Here is a 6000-nt window from a genome sequence, read left to right as displayed (position 1 = left end):
GCCTGCAGTCATACATACAATCATACAATAATAAACAACAATAAACACAAATTAACACCACCACAGTGTATCCTCCAAGCACCTCCTCACTGTGGTGGAGGCAAAAGTCTTAGGGTTACTGTCTCTTCCCTCCTCTTCTCCCTCTGCGCTGAGGCGATTCCCCACCGGGCGATGGCACAAACAGTCCCGCGGCTCACCGAACCCCGCAAACGGGCCGGTTCAAACACCGCGGCCCGGGGTGGTCGAAGCTGCCGCCCTCCAGTCCAGCACACGCAGCCGCTGGCCCGCAGCTGAACCCAGGACTCAGGTCACCGCCGCCAGAAACGCCGTCCCAGCCACCGGAGCACCGTTCCAGCCCCGAGCCGGATCGCCCTCACGTGAGTGCCGTTCTCCCTCGGGCTGGGCCACTCCGACGGGAGTGCCGTTCCACCCTCGGGCTGGGCCACTCCGACGGGAGTGCCGTTCTCCCTCGGGCTCGGCCACTCCGACGGGAGTGCCGTTCCACCCTCGGGCTGGGCCACACCGACGGGAGTGCCGTTCCACCCTCGGGCTGGGCCACTCCGACGGGCCACAGCCCCTCACGGGAAAGTCTCTCAGCCCCTCGCCAGGCCGCTCTCACGAGAGCGCAGTTCCAGCCCCGGGCTGGGCCACCCTCACGGGAGCGAGCCCAGGGCGAGTCCTGTCAGCTGCCTCCAGAGTCCCGAGGTCGCCAGCTCCGCCATTAGGCCTCAGCGTAGACGGAGGCAGAGAAGGGGGAATACGACAAAAAGGTCGTATTCCCCCGAAGGGAGAGACAGCAAGCCCCGTTTCACCCCCACCCCCCACATAAACACAACCTAAAAACCAAAAACGTAACTAGACAAAACGAAAAAAACAACACAAAAAAGTAAAAGACAAACGGACTGCAGGCGAGCCGCAGCCGTTCCCGGCGCCGCCACTTCTGGTGACACAGGTGCTACTGACATGATAGGGATACAGGTGGGAGAGCAAGGATTTACAGGGATATGGGTCAAATGCAGGGAAATAGTCGAGCCCACATATGTATTCAGATAATTGTAATTTATTTGTTAATCATGAAGGGTCAACAGGACTTTGATCTCGTGGGCTTTATCTACTTGACCAACCTAATTCATCAGGACTTATCTAAAACCTTTTCAGATTAAATCAAATACGCTACTTTCATTAACCTTCCTTATTATTGTTTTCTGATGAATGGTTATCACTGCCTGAAACATTAACTCTGCTTCACTCTCCATCAATGCTGCCCGATCCAGCAATTTCTGCATTTCTTGTTGAATGAACCATTCTTCATTTGTCTGCTCTGATCTGTCATTTTCACACCACACCCTTCCTTATCTCTAGACTCCAAACTCCCCTGACTCTCAGTCTGAAGAAGGGTCTCGACCCGAAATGTCGGCTATTTCTTCCCTCCAGAGATGCTGCCTGTCCCGCTGAGTTACTCCAGCATTTTGTGTCTATCTTCGGGTGATGGTGGAAGGTTGTTTTTCGGACTGGAGGCCTGTGACGAGTGGTGTGCTGCCATTCATAAGGTCATAAGTTCATGCGATAGATGCAAAATTAGGCCATCAAGTCTACTCCGCCATTCAATCATGGCTGATCTATCTCTCCCTCCTAACCCCATTCTCCTGCCTTCTCCCCATAACCCCTGACACCCATACTAATCAAGAATAGTAAGATTAAACGAGAACTTACCAGTTTGAAGTTTGATCTGTATTTTATGAGGAGTTACGATGAGGGATTACGTGAAGACCCCGCCAGCACGCATGCGCGACATACTTCAAAGCAGCGGTGTGGAATCACAGAAACAACACAATAATTGAAATAAACATAGTAAAGATAAGGAGAACTAAGTTACCAGTTGATCTCTATAATTGAGGGTGGAAGCGGTGGGCACGTAATCCCTCATCGTAACTCCTCATAAAATAAAGATCAAACGTCAAACTGGTAAGTTCTCGTTTAATCTTACTATTTTACTTCGGAGTCACGTGAGTAACTACGTGAAGATTTTAAAGCTCTGTGATTTCAAACCGTCTAACAGTTCATACTTCACTCGCTGCCGAAGTCATCCAAGGGAGGAAGTATGTTATCGTAATCAAACATAACATTTTAGGTATCCACGATGATCCTTATGAATGGGTACTAAATAGTATGCATCTTTTAAGTCGATGCTTGCCATAAAGTATCCTTTGGAAATCAATTGTTTGGCAGTCACAAATGTTTCCATTTTAAAGTGTATATACCTAACGAAAGTATTCAATGTGGTTAAGTCAATGATGATGCGACATCCACCATCTTTTTTGGTTTTAGTAAATATATTTGATACAAATTCCAAAGGTTCATGTTTAGATTTCTCTATGATACCTAGTTCTGCTTGTCCCTCACGTTTTTCTTTTAGTGAGAGGGTAAAACCCCTTTGGGGTGCATGCTGAACTGGTGGCATGTTTTCTTGAATGAATTCAATTTTATATCCTTGAATACTATTAAGTATATAACTATCAAGTGTGATAGTCCTCCATGCAGATGTAGTCTCCCCCCTGTTAGCACAATCTCCCCACCTTTTATGTACTGGTAGGAACCAGACCCACCTACCTCCATTATTATTGGTGGTGTGTTCATTTCTTCGGTTTCTGGTTCCTTGTCTGTCGGGGTGGTGCTGTTGGGGGGTGGCGCATTTTCCATGTGGCCCGCTCTGGGCCCTGTCCTAAAAAAGACTTCCGGGGATGGTATGCGGGCCCCGAGCTTTCACCAGTGCCATGAAGTAGACACCTACTGGTGGATGCGAAGGGGTACTGCCGTCTGGGTAGCGTGGTTTTGCTCGTTCCGGGTCCTGCCCTCATGAGGCCAAATGCCTTGGATTCTTCGTCCAAATCTTTGACTTGCTTTGGCAAGTCCTTGCCAAATAGCAGGATCTGTGGTTCTGAGGTCGACGTTCTACACAGTCCTGCGAATTTTGGGTTGAGGGCAGGTCTTATGGCCTCCTTCCGGAGGTTGTTAATCTCATACTGTGTGTTGCACAGTAGAGCCAGGGTGTCTTGTTGGTTTGTTGTCATGTCAACCCCGTCCACGGAACGAGCATACGAGGTGATAGCCGATGTCAGGAGCTTCAATATCTTTTGCAGTTTTAATTCTTGGGTTCTGATACCCTGCCCAATGTACCCACAGATTTCACTATTAACGGCAGGCACATTGAGCGAAATGCAATTTTCAGGAGGCGTGTAAAGGTCCAATGCTTCATTGACTACCTGTTCTTGTAGTGGTTTAAAGGACAGGTAGTCAATGCTGGACGCCAGTTTAGGCTGTAACGGCCGTCCCGCTCGCGGTGTTGCCGAGTAGCGGTTCACCACTCCCAGCAGCTTTCCCTGATCCTGTACCCCAAGCATACTCCTGGTTTCTTCAGCCAGTGACCCCTGTTCTTGACCAGCCCAGTCCTGGTCGCCAACGCTCCCCTCTGCTGAGGGAGATGCGATGGCCAGTGCTTGATAGTGCACTGGAGCGGGAGTGCTTGTGCTCCCTTGGAGAGCTTGCCCCATCTCCCGGAGCAAGTCTCGCTGGAGCATTTGCTCCATGAGCCTTTCCATACGGCTCAAACGGCCACCTTTGCCACTCTTGGGCGGTGAGTCTTCCGTCTGAGTAAACTAGCCGGTCCAACTTCCGTTTTGCCTTAGCTCCAGCCCGCTGCGGTTGTTCGAGCTGTGCTAGCGGCGCTGGGCTCGGCTCGGAAATGTTGTCGGTGACTGTGGACCACAGCATGTGCGGTCCAGGTGCCACCGGTCGCCCCCCACTGATGGAACCCTCCTGTTCCGTTGCAGTCGGACGGGGTACAATCTTCCTTGGTTGTTTTCCCTTGTTCATGATCCTGTGTAAGTAAACCAGAACAAGGGTTCAAAAAAACACGACCTCAGAGTAAGTTTACTTACCTGGAGGTCCCGTTTTTAAACTTGTTGCGGGAGAGCTCGTACTCCCGTTCGTCGCTGTTGCACTGCGTGAGACGCTATGTCGCGCATGCGTGCTGGCGAGGTCTTCACGTAGTCAGTCACGTGACTCCGAAGTAAAATCTATCTATCTTTGCCTTAAAAATATCTACTGACTTGGCCTCCACAATGCTCTGCGGCAAAGAATTCCACAGATTCACCACCCTCTGACTAAAGAAATTCCTCCCCATCTCCTTCCCAAAGGGACGTCCTGTAATTCTGAGGCTACGACCTCTGGTCCTAGACTCTCCCACTGGTGGAAACATCCTCTCCACATCCACTCTATCCAAGCCTCTTATTATTGTGTTGATCTTCGGTGTATACTAACATCTGGTTACAAACCACCAAGGGCGGCACAGTAGCGCAGCGGTAGAGTTGCTGCCTTACGGCGCTTGCAGTGCCAGAGGCCCGGGTTCGATCCCGACTATGGGTGCTGTCTGTACAGAGTTTGTACGTTCCCCCGGTCACCTGCGTGGGTTTTCTCCGAGATCTTCGGTTTCTGCCCACTCTACAAAGACATACAGGTTTGTAGGTTAATTGGCTTGGTATAAGTGTAAAATTGTCCCTAGTGTGTGTAGAGTAGTGTTAATGTGCGGGGATCGCTGTTTGGTACGGACTCATTGTGCCGAAGAGCCTGTTTTTGCGCTGTATCTCTAAACTAAACTTAACTAATCTGCAGGTACACAAAAATGCTGGAGTAACTCAGCGGGTGCAGCAGCATCTATGGAGCGAAGGAAATAGGCAACGTTTCGAGCCAAAACCCTTCTTCAGACTGATGGGGGGTGGGGTGGGGGGGGGGGGGAGAGAAGAAAGGAAAAAGGAGGAGGAGGAGCCCGAGGGCTGAGGGAGAGATAGGAAGGGGAGAAGACAGCAAGGGCTAACAAAATTGGGAGAATTCAATGTTCATGCCCCCAGGATGCAGGCTACCCAAGCGGAATATGAGGTGCTGTTCCTCCAATTTCCGGTGGTGCTCGCTCTGGCCATGGAGGAGACCCAGGACAGAGAGGTCAGATACGGAATGGGAGGGGGAGTTGAAGTGCTGAACCACCGAAGGTCAGGTTGGTTAATGCGGGCCGAGCGGAGGTGTTCGGCGAAACGATCGCCAAGCCTCCGCTTGGTCTCACCGATGTAGATCAGCTGACATCTAGAGCAGCGGATGCAATAGATGAGGTTGGAGGAGATGCAGGTGAACCTCTGTCGCACCTGGAACGACTGCTTGGGTCCTTGAATGGAGTCGAGGGGGGAGGTGAAGGGACAGGTGTTGCATTTCTTTCTGTATTTCTGCATTGGCTGCAAAGTATTGGAGACATCCAGAATTGACCAAAGGGCATTATTATGTAAGTATTTATGTTGCTTTTTTAGCTGTCTTATGGGATGCTATTTTAAGATGCTCGCATTATACAATGAACAGACAAAATGATTCATTCACACTCCGTGCAGGCAATGGCCTAACCACATTCACAGTGAAAATTAATTCACAGTGAAGGAAACGACCTTCATAAGTGCGATTTCTATCTAATTATACTGTAAAAAAATGATTGAGACCCATCGAGCTGTTTATTTTTAACTATTAACCAGTTTGCTATGAAATTCTATGAAAGGAATAACCCTTCTAATATTTTTTATGTATTCTTCGAGAGTTGTCATGCGCCGAACATTCCCGGGGATTTTCAGGAATATGATTTCATGTTTAATGTGGGATGGGCCGGCACGGTGGTGCAGCGGTAGAGTTGCTGCCTCACAGCACCAGAGTCCCGGGTTCATTCCTGACTACGGGTGCTGTTTGTATGGAGTTTGCACGTTTTCCCCATGATCTGCGTGGGTTTTCTCCGGGTGCTCCAGTTTCCTCCCACACTCCAAAGACGCACAGGTTTGTAGGTTAATTGGCTCTGGTAAAAATTGTAAATTGTCTCCAGTGTGTAGGATGGTGCTGGTATGCGGGGATCGCTGGTCACTGTGAACTCGGTGGGCCTAAGGGCCCGTTTCCGCGCTGTATCTCTAAAGTCTA

This window comes from Amblyraja radiata, chromosome 2, assembly GCF_010909765.2.
Source record: "Amblyraja radiata isolate CabotCenter1 chromosome 2, sAmbRad1.1.pri, whole genome shotgun sequence".
NCBI classification, from domain to species: domain Eukaryota; kingdom Metazoa; phylum Chordata; class Chondrichthyes; order Rajiformes; family Rajidae; genus Amblyraja; species Amblyraja radiata.
The sequence above is the reverse complement of the archived record's forward strand: the minus strand, read 5'-3'. Positions refer to the sequence as shown.